General features: G+C 32.7%; 1 protein-coding gene and 1 long non-coding RNA gene across 6 annotated transcripts in view; one reads left to right on the forward strand and one right to left on the reverse strand.

The window, feature by feature from the left end:
- LOC126743900 (intersectin-1) overlaps positions 1-11,034 on the reverse strand; it is a 133,104-nt gene extending 122,070 nt beyond the window's left edge. For 2 of the 5 annotated variants that reach the window (XM_050451194.1, XM_050451202.1), the window contains exon 1: positions 10,792-11,034. The gene's annotated coding sequence lies outside the window, so the exon portion shown is untranslated. The remainder of the gene's footprint in view (positions 1-10,791) is intronic. The other 3 variants (XM_050451170.1, XM_050451186.1, XM_050451177.1) reach the window with 2 other exon arrangements.
- On the forward strand, positions 167-2,799 carry LOC126744281 (uncharacterized). The gene is made up of 3 exons (XR_007663099.1): positions 167-369; positions 565-697; positions 1,270-2,799. It is a non-coding gene; the product is annotated as an uncharacterized LOC126744281 (long non-coding RNA).
- Positions 11,035-11,650: the final 616 nt, after the last annotated feature.

Genomic DNA, 11,650 nt, shown 5'->3' on the forward strand with positions numbered 1-11,650 from the left:
AAATATTGAAATATTTTGTTCTATCTTGCATAAAAGCGTCACTTCTATATTTTAGTATTTAAGTATTTACCGCGAGATGGCGATGTGACGGTTTTTTGTTGCCAACATCAGCGCAGCGTGAATTCCACAACAGTGTTAATTTTGACTTTATTATAACAGCGAGCGCATTGAGTTTCATTGAGAAAAGAGTCACATTTCGTACTGTGACAGTTTTTGAGAGAATTATTAGATTTATTTGATATTTATAATCAATAAAATACTGTTATATTTTGTGTTGTGACTATTTTTTCGGATAGTTCAATTAAAAAAGTGTTTTTGTTTTCCCTGAAATACTATTGCATTTTGAGTTGTGTCGGTTTTTTTGAAAACGTAAGTACGAATATTTAAATTTAATTGCGCTAATTTTTAGATGTGACTGTTTTTTAGAATTAATGCCAACGATTTCAAAATAATCTTGGTTTTTTTTTTAAATATGACACTTTTTTTGAATTATTAACAGATATTTTTTTAATGGACACTCTTTATACTTAATTTTTACTTAGTGTTTCTATTTTTTTTCTGTAGAAACTTGTGACACCTTACCAATACGCAATGTCGAGCTCACGAGCACGCAGAATTATATCTCTCGCATTGGAGAAGAAGCCAGATAAGAAGCCAGAGCATAATGCATCAGAGCCAAATCAAGCATTGAATTCAGGTCAGCTGATATTAAATAATTGCATGTCTGAATAAGAGGGTGCGTTTTTATATTCACTGATAGATCCACCGATTGCCCACCACCACATCACCAATCCGGTTTTATAAAAAATTGTTATCCATATCATTCAATACAACATAAAAATGGATTGGTCGATGTGTGATGGATTCGGCGGATCCACCAGTGAATATAAAAATGCAATCAGAGTAATATAAAGTCTTAGTAGAACATTGAAAAACAATGCTAACAATGTCATTTAGTTTTCAAAAAATATCTTTTAATAATTTATATGTGACCTATAAAGCTGTTGAACTCTTTTTAATATAATATTAAAATAAAAACCATTAAAGTGAAATAAACTATCTTTTACTTTTTTGTTACAAATTTTGCGTAATATGCGTAAACGCATATCAAAATTTGTAACTTAATTAAAAATAATCTTTTACATAGCCTTTTTGCTTGTCAAAGTATTTTATTAGTTTACGGATACATGCAGATAGCGGATAATTATTAGTTTTATAGTCCTAATAACTTTTGTATTTTAGCTATAATAATGCCTCTTTGATTTTTAGGATACGAAATCTTAAAAATACCTGAAATACAGTTCGTCGAAGATTAAAATGCTGCACCTAATTTTGACTGTAATACAAATTATAATACGGCCAAGGATGCTGACAATAATAAACCTTGCACTTCATTTCCACGTATTGAGTTTTCACCAGAACTAAAAAACAATGCTCAAATGTCGGACTTGGTTAGCGCTAATGATGATGATTCCGTGAAGGATCCTAACTATAAATCTGATGATAGCAGTGATTCTAGTTCGCCAAGTTCGTCCTCTTCTGGATCAAGTAGTAGTTCCTGTTCGGGTTGTAGTAATAATTCAAGTTGCACTGTTTCTTTATCGAGTTCAAACGTTGTTGGCCAGGCATTAGACACTGAATTCGTTAATAGTCAAGAGGCAGGTAATCAAGAACCAGAAAATCAAGCAAAAAATACTCAAGTGTCAGAAATTCAACTTTTAGACTCTCATACAGCAAACACTTTAGTAGCAAATATTCAAAGTGCAAACGTTCAAGATACAGCTCCTCAAGCAGGAGGTACTCAGGAAGTAAATACTCAAATTCTCAAGCCTAAAAAAAGAGGAAAGAAGCGAGTAGCACTGACATAAGAATGGTTAAGCAATAAAGTGAAGAAATTATGGAACTCAGGTCAAGCATACACCTCAAGATCTAAATCTCAAACAAATGTAAAAGCCAGAAGTATTAGACCTCCTTGTGGTGATAAATGCCGGCTGAAATTCTCTAATAAAATAGATAAAAATATAAGACAAGATATATTCGAAAAATATTGGGCTCTGAGAGATATTAATAGGCAAAGAAGTTTTATTCACAAGTGCATGAAACCCGTCAAACCAGCCTACAGGTATAGCAGCGCTCAAAAACCTAGAGAACATAATAATGCATTTTATTTTTATGTCAATGGTGATCCAGTCCGCGTATGCAAATTTTTCTTTATGGCTACGCTGGATATTAATAACCGAATTACAAGAACAGTCGTCGACAAAGTTGAAAAAGGGTTCCTAGAAGTAGATTTAAGAGGTAAACACAAAAGCCATAAAAAAGTGGATGCATCGATTAAGGAAGGAGTTCGTGAGCAAATTCGCTCGATTGCACGTATTGAGAGTCATTACTTCGCAAGCAAACTACTAGGGAACACATTGATAGTGGAAAAAATTTAATGACTACAAACAAAAATGTCAAGACAATAATCTACCTTACGCAAATATAGTGATGTTCTCAAAAATTTTTAACACTGAATTTAATATAAGTTTTTTCATCCCCAGAAAAGATTGTTGCGAATTGTGCAATGCTTATGAAATTGCTACAGGGGATGCCAAGAAAAAGTTGGAAAGCAAATATTTATTGCATTTAGAAGAAAAAGATTTATCAAGAAATGAAAAAAACCAAGAAAAGGAAAAAGCTAGTCCCAATTACGTGGTGTCAGTTTATGATCTGCAACCAGTTCTTCCTGTTCCTCAAGGAACTGCGTCCGTTTTCTATTACAAATCAAAATTGAACTATTATAACTTTACTGTGTCTGAATTAAAAACAGATTTAACGGAATGCTACTTTTGGTATGAAGGGCACGGAAATAGGGGAGCTGATGAGATTGGTTCATGTGTGATTGATTTTATAAAAAAAAAAATTGGACACTTCCAAAAGTGAAGATGGGCTTGACTTCGTTTTCTTTTCGGATAATTGTTGTGGGCAGCAGAAGAATAGATTTTTAGTTGCGATGTATATTTATGCTCTGTCCAAATACCCAAAAATACACTCAAAAATATCTAATAAGCGGGCATAGTCAGAGTGAAGGAGATTCTGTTCATTCAACTATTGAAAAGGCTGTAAAGAAAAGTTTAAGATCTGGTCCTATCTACGTGCCTAGTCAGTATGCACAAATTATTCGTACAGCAAAAAAAAGGAAAGAACCATATCATGTAAATGAACTCGCGTCATCCGGATTTTTATTCACTTAAAACACTGTGTGACGAGATAGGTATGACAGGCTTTAAATCCTTAAAGATTACCGAAGTAAAGGTTTTTAAGTTAAATCAAGATAATCCGACCACTCTTTACTATAAAACATCCTATAAAGATGAAGAGTTTAAGCAAGTAGATTTATATGGAAGAAAAAAAAATATTAATATACCAAATACTCTACAACATGCCTACAAAAGTGAACTTAGCATTAAAGAGAACAAGAAAAAAGATCTTTTAAATTTGTTACATAATAATCACATTCCGAGTTGTTATTCAGTATTTTATAACTCTTTGTAATAAAAAAATATTTTTTTTAAAGTTCTTTATTGTGTTTTTTTTATATTTCACTAGTTTCATTTGAAAGTCAAAATAGTATTTTGTTCTAAAAAAGTGTCACAATATTGGGGTATATTTTTTTAAACTAAAAATTACAAAAAAACTATTTCTTTTAACAAATCACTGCACCAGTAACATAAAACTAATTATATTTTTCTTTACACTAAAATAACATTTAACTTGTATTTTGTCATAGTAACTGCGATAAATAAAGGTTTCAAGTGAATTTAATTTTTTAAAATCAATTTTCTCAAAACAATGTTTTTTGAGTTGTGACACTTTTTTAGCGGGGGTGCGACGTAATAATAATAATATAATTATGGTTTATTTATTCCCAAATATACATGCTTGTAAATGAAATAATACATAATAAAACTATGAACTATTCGGAATAAAAAGCTACATCAGCTGACCTCCAAAAAGAGGCAGCTGCTAGAGCAAAGGAAAAAATCATAAAGGTAAAAAAAATACATTGGCGCAAAGCAGTGAGCAACAAAAAAAAAACAATTTATTAATTACAGAGGCAATTTGATAGGTAAATAAATTACTTCTTAAATGTTTCAGTTTTATGAGGTGGTATAATTAAAAGGTTTAATTTTCGGATATTGATGTTATTTCGGATATTAACATCAGTGCGATATTTAATTGTGCGGTGGAGATATGAAGAACATTAAAATTTAATAATTTTATAAAAAAATACTGCTGAATGTAAATTGTGCCGTCCACTCATTTTAAGCTCATTCCATTTTGGACAGTTTGTGAGATATTCTTTATCTACGCCTTATGCCAAATATGACAGTAATTTTGCACTTTTTAAACCCTTTTTATGTCCAGGCTGTCCAAAAAATGCCCATATACCTGATTAGCAAAATGATAAAACGAGTGTTTCACAGAGCATAGCCTTAGTTTTTTGTGATACATAATATCTATGTGAATAAATTAGTTTCAACATCGAATATGCTTTTTTTTAAACAAAAAGTAATATGTTCTTTAAATTTTAATTTATAATCCAATATTAAGCCTAGATTTTTAACTGAGTCCTTAAATTCTATTATAATGTTGTCTAGTTTAAGTTTTATACTATTCTGTAAGTGGTTTTTATAAGTTTCATTGCAGCATAGAATGGCTGTCGATTTGCCAGGATTTATTTTCAGTAAATGATCTTCCAAAGATTTTAGTAATTCCCCTAAGTCATTATTTATTTGTTCTGTTGATATGCAGCTAAACTAGGTATAAATAATGAATAAATTTGAGTATTGTCTGCATAGAGAAGATATTTACAATATTTTAAGAAATTTGCAATGTTAAAGGTATATATGCTATAATACAGAAGTGGGCCAAGTATACTACCCTGAGGTACTCCTGATTTGACACTAAAAAATTCGGATTTTTTCCCCTCAAGGCAAACTCACGGTTTTCTGTCTGACAAAAATGAATTAATTAAAGATGAAGCCTCCTTAAAGCCTATTTATTTTAAAATCGCATACAAGATATTAGGATCCTTCAAATGCTTTTGAATAATCTAATAGTATCAAGACAGTTGCATTTCCAGAATCTTGAGAAGTGACAATATCGTCCACTATATCACATAGTGCCGTTGAACAAAGATAGCGGGGTCTAAATCCCGACTGTTTGGAAGGAATAATATTTATTTATTTAATAGACGGGATCAACCTCATTACAAAAAAAAGAATATTACAAAGTTCAATAGTTACATCTAACCATAACTTAAAATAGCTAAAATACAAAATATATGTTTTTGCAGGCAAACCAACAGAAGAATTTACACAATCCCTCTAATTTGATTCCTAAAACTAGACAAGCCAATGCCCACAACTTCAATATCCTCATGGTGGATAATATTTAAGGTTCTTTTAATAGGGGAGTGTTGGCATAGTTGGTACTGTGAAAAGGCAAAGCAAAGAGTCGGTTTTGTCTCAAGAGTCTTGAGGGGATATTGAAGCTAATTCTACCGAGAAGGTGGGGGCATACAATCAGACCATTAAGAAGCTTAAATACAAACGTTAAATCACCACGAATACGTCTTTCTCTCAATGTTGTCATAGCCAGCACTTCCCATGCATCATCATGAACATGATCGTTTGGAATTTCCAAATTTAATTTAAATAGACAAAGACTGAATCCTTTCAAGGGCCAGACAGCTGTTCATGTAACAGGGCGACCATATCATTGAGCCATACTCCAATAAAGAAACCACCAAAGACATGTACACTCTCTTACAGGTCTCGACTGATAGCTCTCTACAGTTTCACCCAGAACCCTGGAGGACCTAACCACTACTTTATTTATGTGTATATTAAAATTTAAATGATCGTAAAAATAAATGCCAAGATCCTTGATTGTATCAGAATACTGAACAGGGCTTCCCTCTATATTGTATGATGTTACAACTTTTTTACTTCTTTTGTAAAAACTAATATAATTACATTTCTTTACATTTAAGAATAAGATATTGTTGACACACCAATCATTTAGCCTATTCAGGTCATTCTGTAACAAAATTTGGTCTTTGAGAGTCTCTATAAAATTTCAGGCCATCTGCAAACAATAAAAAGGCACTATTTTCAAAACATGTAGCTATATCATTAATGAAAATGTTAAAGAGCAAAGGTGAGCAGTGTCCACCCTGAGGTACACCAGAACATACATTGATATTGCTGGATCTAGCACTACCCAATCTAACCTGCTGAGTCCGGCCTGACAAGAAGCTTGCGAACCAGACAACTATATGATTGGAGAAACCAAACACTCTAAGTTTCTCCTGCAAGATTCTGTGATCGACTCTATCAAAAGCCTTGGAGAAGTCTGTATAAATCACATCCATCTGACATCCCCTCTCCAAGGCATCCAACAGATCCTGCTGACAGATCAAGTTAGTGATCGTAGATCTGCCCAAATTAAACCCATGCTGCTGATTGAGCAATAGCTCCTTGCAATAGAAATAAATTTGGCCGTAGATAAGACTGTCCAACAGTTTTGGAATGGCCGACTGGATGCAAACATATAGTTGCCTATTTGGTCATTATCATCTGATTTAAATATTGGTACCACAAAACTATGCTTCCATATTGACGGAAAGAGTGCTGAGCCAAGGGATTTCTGAAAAAGGAAGAATAGAGGGCAAGAAACAGTACAGACACATTTTTGTAAAAAATAGTCATCAGGACCTGAACAAACTTTGACCTTTAATTTTAAAATTTTATTAAAAATCAAACCAACAGACAGTTGGGGATTAGGAATTGTCATGTTTTCTCCCACCTGTTGACCCATATAATAATTGTTATTTTTATTTATATTAGTATTGTAGACAGTTGAAAAAAACTGGGCAAAACCCTCCGCTATCTGTTCGCAACCAGAAAATTCATTATCACCATAATACATTGAATTTGGAATTTTATTTACCGCCTTCCTACTGTTGAGGTGATACCAAAAGCTTTTAGGGTCAGTACACAGTAATTGGTCTAAATTTGAAATATAATCATGGTAGCAAATATTCGTTAAAGTTTTGCACCTCGCCCTGAGATTAGAAAAAATGATATAATCAGATTGATCACGAGTACTGATGTAATTCTTGTGAGCAATCTTCTTCTGTGTAACTAGATATTTAAGTTCACCCGAGAACCACTTGGGAAAATCAGATGTCTTATATCTTTTGAGAGGAACAAAAAGGGCTGTTGCCATGTTTAAAATGTGATTGAATTGAGAGACATCTATGTTAATATCAGTCGTGTTTAGTATTGTAGTCCAGTCAATTCCAGACAAGTAATTATTAATGCCATCATAATCTGCAAGATTAAAATCATAATATAATTCTACATACTCTACATTTGGCTTGAATTCACCACACAAATCTAATTGAAAGTTGTACGCTTTGTGGTCAATATTAAGTCTTTTAGCATAGTTGATTATCTGAGTTTCCATAGCTTTTTCCAAAATTTTTGAAAAAGTTGGCAAAATTGATATTGATCTTAGTTGACTTACTTCAGTAGGGTTATTAACTTTAGCCAGAGGCAAAACATTAGCTATTTTCCAGTTTTTGGGAAACTATGAGTTCTCACTGTATCGAATATTTATGATGTGTGTTATATATGGTATGATACATACATTATTATTGTCTAGTACCTAGGAAAGTAAAATTATTGTTTGGCTAATATCATTGTCCTATATTATCTCTTTAGTCCCCAACAAAGTGGAATAATGCTAAATATTTCTGCCACCTGTTATTGCAGTTGTCTTTATGACCCCTGCAGATTAAATCCATTTTTGAATATGACTGACTCATTTTAATTACTTGAAATAATGTTAGTTTGTAACAATTTCCATAAAGCACACACTGTTGTTTAAGAGAAGTAATAAGTTACAATGGTATTAAAGCTATTTGGAGTTATGTCTGTCTTTGCAGGACAGAGTAAGTAGAAATGTTATATTTTTACTTGTAGATATTTATATTATAATTCCCTCCAGGAAAAGAGCTTATCAGCTGCACCTTTGACAGATAAACTGTGAAATAGCATATTGCTGGAGACATTTATATAGCCTTATTTAATTAATAATGAATTTATTGTAATAATAATAATAATAATAATAATAATAATTTCTTTATTGCTTTCAAGATCTAATTAAAATAGACAATAACAAAGTCACAAAACAAACAAAATTAAAATTTTATAACATTTACACAGTACATACTGCTAATAAAAATAGTAAGAACAAAAAGATAATGTTGGACATAATAATGGGTGCATTACCCTACCACTTGTATCTCAAGTATGATACATTATGAAGATAGATAAATTAGTAAACAAATCCTTAATATTAATCATAATACACATTTAAAATTGTAAATCGAAACTATAGATACACTTGCCCAACAGATACCTTGCAGTGTCTTTCCTAAACTTCATGATATTTTTCTCTTGCCTTAGGGCGAGAGGTAATCTATTATATGTTTTAATAGCAGCAAAGGCAGGAGATCTTTGAAAAAAGGCAGAGTGATGAGTTGGGACATTCAGTTCAGCTCTCCCCCTTGTCACAATAGACATACCCTCAGCATAATGATCTTCATTAGTTTGAAAAAGATGCAGGTGTTTCTTTGCAAAAATAGCTAACATAAGAATGTACAGAGCTGGAACAGTGAGTAGACCAAGCTTAGTAAAATAAGTCCTACAAGACGTTAGTGGTGTGAGTCTGAGCATGCATCTTATGATGCGTTTTTGTGCTATAAAGACTGACACGGCGACAGTTGAAGATCCCCAAAACATCACACTATAAGTGATTAGAGATTGGACCGATGCATAGTAAAGTAGCTTTAGACAATTTAGGGAAAGCTCTTCTTGTAGACGCCTTATTAACGCGCAGAAACTATTTAGTTTTTTGCCAAGAGTGTCTATGTGTGGGACCCATGTGAGACAGGAGTCAATTTGTATACCAAGGAATTTTAAGGAAGCTACCTCTCGAAGAGACTTTTTTTCACACTTTAATAGTAGGGAATTTTGAGGTAAAGTTTTGGAGAATGTCAGTAGCCCGGTTTTATCAGCATTTAGCTTCAGAGCATGATTGTCACACCACTCCTGCATCCTCTCTACCACCTAAGAAGCTCTGACAGATAGTTCTTCAATCAGATGTTCTGACAAGATTATGGAAGTGTCATCAGCATATTGGTTGATGAAACACCCTGAAAAACATTCACTGAGACCATTTACATATAATATGAATAGTACTGGGCCTAGAATTGAACCCTGAGGCACTCCCTGTACCACCAAGGATGATGCTGAGTAAACATATGTACCATTACCAGAGCCAAGGCAAACTGTTTGTTCCCTCTGATCTAAATAAGAGGCTATAAGTCTGGCACAGTTTCCCCTCAGTCCATAATTTTTAAGGATTGACAGCAGTAGACCATGGTTGATTGTGTCGAAAATCAACCATGGTCTGGGCCTAAAACCAGACTGGCTATCTGAAAGAATAGTTTGCCTTTTTAAAAAGTTCATAATACGGATATAAATGACTCGCTCAAAGATTTTTGATATTGAAGAAAGGAGAGATATTGGTCGATAGTTTTCTACAACCTGCTAATTACTCTTATTTTTAAAAATTGGAAGAACTTTCGCCTTTTTTAATTTAGATGGAAAGATTCCCATGTGCAGACAGGCATTTATTATGTGAGCTAGAGGCACATTTATATGGTGACTAGCTTTTTTGAGTATGTTTATTGGTATTTCATCAAGATCAGCAGAGTATTTATTTGGCAAGGCTGATAGAATATGCTGAACTTCCTTTGAATCTGTGGGAAAGAGGAAAATAGTGGGGATGTGACTTCCTTTAGGCAATTAACCAGAAATTGAAGGTGTAAAAGATGAAGCATTAAATTTCTTCAAAAATATGTTGGCTATCTCATCCACATTTTTAATAATTTCATTATTGCTAGAATTTAGGGTGACAGGTTTAGATGACTTTGACTTATTTGAGCATTGATTGAAAATAGTCCAAGCAGTTTTAGTTTTATTATTTGAACAGATAATCTTGTTTTCATTTAAAGAAGTTTTATAGTTAAGAAATGAATTTTTTATATTCTTTTTTTTCTTTTTTATATTGATTATAAGCTGCCTCACTATTTGTTTCCTTGTACCATACATACAGATCTTTAATATGACTAGAATAATTTTTAATTTCAGAGTTTACCCATTTTTTATCAGGATCCTTTATTTTGTGGCTACTTAGAGGAAATGCTACATTAAAATAGTAATAGAAAATATTATAAAAGCAATCATATTTTAGATCAACTTCAGTGCAGTTATATACATCTTCCCAGGATTCATGTGTTAAAAGATCATTAAACTTCTTAATGTTGTTTTCTGTGTATGAATGTTTCTTTATAAATAATGTCTTTTTACTCTCTTTAGATATTTCTATATGGAGTTTCTGACCATAACGATCTGATATATCTGAGAATAATGTATTACTTGTTACCTGACATTGTGAAGTGATAGATATAAAAAGATGTACATTGATTGATATTAGGTATTGTTCTTGTAATCTGACATAATGCCAATTAAATACTGAGTCTAATTAAATAGATTTTAGGTAAAACCGAGAGTAAAACTATTCAAGTTTACTAGAACTGCTATTTGTCTACTGACTATTAAATAGGGATATGCATAGTATGCAAAAAGGTAATGTTTCTAAACTACTTACCTCAGCGTTTCCCTTAATCCTTTAAAATTTAATCAACTAAACATTGGCATTTTTTAAAAGCTGCAACTTACGCGAATTTATTGGGATTATTTGCGAATTATATCCCACCCCTTTTCCAGAGATATCTGGGTTCCAGGAAGAATTTTTGCCAGAACGCCAAATCACTGATCAGAACTAGAGAAAAATCAATAACAATACTTAGGTATGAAGCCAACTCCTCTACATACAAAAATCGTCTCTTTGTATATATTTACATAAAGGCCAAAATTGCCTGTCAAAGTTTGACAAGCGAATGACAGTTAGAGAGAGAGAACACGGTTCGTTATTGATTTATCTTGGTTAAAGAGAGATAAAAAATAGGACACTTTGCTTGACACGTTCTGGGTTCCACACACCTATAGGTGGGTCCAGACTTGAACATTTTAACCCGAACGAACAGAACGAGCTGAGCGTGCGGAAATAAGCAGAGCGAACAGACAGAGCATAGGTCGATCCGTTCGCGCGAGCATTAAAAATTCCAACTGCTCGAAGTGTTTATGTATTTGCTATTGTTATTTTTTTCCGCAAAGATATACGAAAGTGCTGGTAAAAGTAAGATAGTGAATTTCAAGATTGAATATGAATACTGAGTTAGCGGTAGCATTTAGCTCTTTTTTTATTTGTACAATTGCTGCCAAAAAGAAGAAAAAAGCGCGGAGCCAATGGGTACGAAAATTGTATCGACAGCGCAACAATAACTTGTTATTAGAAATGAACCACATTCATTTAAAAAATTTTACCAGAATGACTTCAGAAGATTTTGAGGAGTTGATAAATTTAATTGGACCTGTAATTCAAAAGACGGATACAAAGTTACGCA

The sequence above is a fragment of the Anthonomus grandis genome, chromosome 1, assembly GCF_022605725.1.
Source record: "Anthonomus grandis grandis chromosome 1, icAntGran1.3, whole genome shotgun sequence".
NCBI lineage: Eukaryota > Metazoa > Arthropoda > Insecta > Coleoptera > Curculionidae > Anthonomus > Anthonomus grandis.